The sequence below is a fragment of the Lipotes vexillifer genome, unplaced genomic scaffold, assembly GCF_000442215.2.
Source record: "Lipotes vexillifer unplaced genomic scaffold, Lipotes_vexillifer_v1.1 scaffold54, whole genome shotgun sequence".
In the NCBI taxonomy this organism is placed as follows: domain Eukaryota; kingdom Metazoa; phylum Chordata; class Mammalia; order Artiodactyla; family Lipotidae; genus Lipotes; species Lipotes vexillifer.
In genome coordinates, this window is record NW_006789324.1 from 203142 (window position 1) to 205987 (window position 2846).

Genomic DNA, 2846 nt, shown 5'->3' on the forward strand with positions numbered 1-2846 from the left:
CTCCCGTTGCGGAGCACAGGCTCCGGACGCGCAGGCCCAGCGGCCATGGCTCACGGGCCCAGCAGCTCCGCGGCACGCGGGATCCTCCCGGACCGGGGCACGAACCCATGTCCCCTGCATCGGCAGGCGGACTCTCAACCACTGCGCCACCAGGGAAGCCCAATTTGTGTCGTTTTAAGCCACTAAGTTTGTAGTAATTTGTCAGAGCAGCAACATGGGGAACTAACACAGGTTTCATCAGAGATGGGGTGGAACTGGAACTGTGTGCTCCATCAAAAGGGGACAGCTGTCTAAGATAAGAGCTCAGGGTGTTGAAAAATCTTGATAAGTTTCATGTGCCTGGAAGTGAAGGGACGTGACAGGGGCAGGAGATGAGGCCTTATAAGAAGAGTCTGGGGTCTTCAGACCTGTCTCTGCTGGACCGCCCTGGGGTCGACCCTCTACCCTCTCCCCTCTCCTTGTTACTTCATGCTCCTTAGTCCCTGTTTTCTCATCTTTTTAGTGAGGACAGTGATGAGTATAGGGTTCAAAATAGGATCTTTGGGGGACTGGAGATGGTCTATGTAAAGTGCTTAACATAGTGACTGGCACGTGAGCTCTCAATGCATGTCAGCAAATATGATTTCCCTGTTGACGGGGGTCCATCGAAGCTTGGCTCAGGAGGTTATCAGGCAGAGTGGGAAATGGCTCCTGGGTTCCTTGACCTCTGTGCGGTGGCCTTGTACCTCACTGGGCTGCCTTTTCTTGGTCCTCCTAACCAACCTCAGGTAATGTCCCTGTGTTAAGATCCATTCATATCAGCCCCATTCACGGGCGAGAAGAGAACTCGGCTTTGCCTGGTATGTGCCAGGACAGCCTTCATTCTTGGGGGCAAGTTCTGCTTCGAGACACAGCGGAGCAGAGACCACAGGCTCCTGCCTAGGCTGCAAGCTACCCGGTACAACTCTGGAAAAGCACCCGATAAAGCTGCAAAACCCGTGAGGCAGATGCCCTTCACCTACCTCATGGTCCCCTCCCCCAGCATGTGGTGTCCTCAGATGGCCTCTTGGTTCCCCAGACCCATCTCTGGCTCAACTCAGGGTCTTGATCCTTATACTTCCTCTGATGGGAAGTGACCCACTGCCTTCTCTTCCCCAAGCTGAGCATCCTCAAGCTCCTAGGCTGACTCCAGTGTCTTGCCCTGGCCTCTCAGGTGGCTTAAATGAAACGGCTCACTCAGCGCTGGAGTGCTGAGCCAGCCAGGACCATGAGCTCCTGAGGACCAGGCTGGATGTCAGGCACTGGGAGAAAAATGATAAATATCGAGTCCCTACCCTCATGTGTTCACAGCTAAGTGGGACAGGGAAAGATGTTTGTAACCCTTTTCTAAGCCATCTTGACACTGTAAGACAGGCTTTCAAACTGAAAGCAGCAACTAGATCAGCCCGAAGGGTTGGGAAGGCCCCTGACACCCTTAAATTCTGCTGTGTAAGCAGCTGCCTAGGCTGCTTATGCCTCGGGTGACTCCGGCCGCTTCAGCTCCAGTGACCATGCCTCCTTTGCCACAGAGGGCAAAGCTTTGGAGTCAGTGATCATCCCGGGAGCCGCTGTCGACTGGCTCTGACCTCAGATGACTTGAGTCATCTCTCTGAGCCTCAGTGACCTCATCTGTAAAATGGCCACGGTATACAATGACTTCGTGTCCCTAAAAGGAGCCGATGAGTAAAGGACCCAGAGCAGAGCTAGCATAGAGTAGATGCTTGACAAACGCTAGGACCAAATTCCTATCCAGTGCTCCAGTGCACCCAAGCCAAACAGGATGAAAGTCATACCCCTCATTTCCCTTCTCGAAAATAAACCATGGTCCTCCCGGACACTTTGTCTCATTGTGCGTAGAGAGTGCTCTATAAAAGAGGGGAAGGCTATGAAGGACCCCCCAACCTTTCAATTTTTTAAATTGGGGATGCGGGAGACTTTAATTAGGGCAGTGGCGCCGAGAAGGAAACACCACAGCAGGCCCCCGTGGGCTGACCTCCTGCCTAGAGCAAAGCCCAGAGGGCACGGTCAGCAAAGGGTTACCCTGTCGTGCAAACACCCATCCCCCACTGTCACTTCACATTAAAGGGCCAAGCTTCAGAGAACGAGCTCTCAGTGACAGCTGCTCTCATTAACGGTCTGCTCCCCCAATTTCTCTCCCTTCTAGCCTTGACTGAAAAGAAAAACGAAAGAAAGCAATGAATAAAGCCCTCAAAACAGCCAGTCCCTAGACTAGGGTTCCTGGGATGAGGCTGGCCGGCAGCTCAGATGCTACTTTCTTTGTGGTGTCCACTCTGATCGCCCCAACTCCCTGCCCCTCTTCTTGCCTCGCCTGCCTGCTGAAGTGCCCTGGCCAGTCCCCGTGACAGTCCCTCGTTGTACTGTAGCTCCTGTGCTTGGCCTGGCTGTGAGCAACTAGACTGGGATTTTTTTGGAAGTAAGGGCTTTGCCTTATCCATCCCTCTGCCCTCAAGAGAATGTTCTCAAGAGTACTAGCTTTGTGTTGATTACGCACGCATTCACTTACTCTGAGCTAGAATCTCTGAGAGGCCTTGGTGACACAGGCAGAATAACATATATGTTAACTAGGGTCCCTGTCCCTGAGAAACAATTGAAAGGGAGACACACGTCCACAATTTCAACACAGGGTGACTAATGCAGGAAAGCAGGGAGGTTACTGCAGGGAGACACAGGGCTGCAGCCAGGCTGAAAAACCAGGAAAGGACCAGGGGCTGGCCTAGATCTCACTTCATGATTCAAGGGTTAAACTAACAATACAAGCTGCATTTGTGGTACTCGAACACCCAGCCAGTACAGCGTTCTGGGATTCC

General features: G+C 52.7%; 1 protein-coding gene across 1 annotated transcript in view; it reads right to left on the reverse strand.

The window, feature by feature from the left end:
* Positions 1 to 2846, reverse strand: part of PLPP3 (phospholipid phosphatase 3) — an 81712-nt gene that overhangs the window by 10270 nt on the left and 68596 nt on the right. The gene's annotated exons all lie outside the window — the stretch shown is intronic.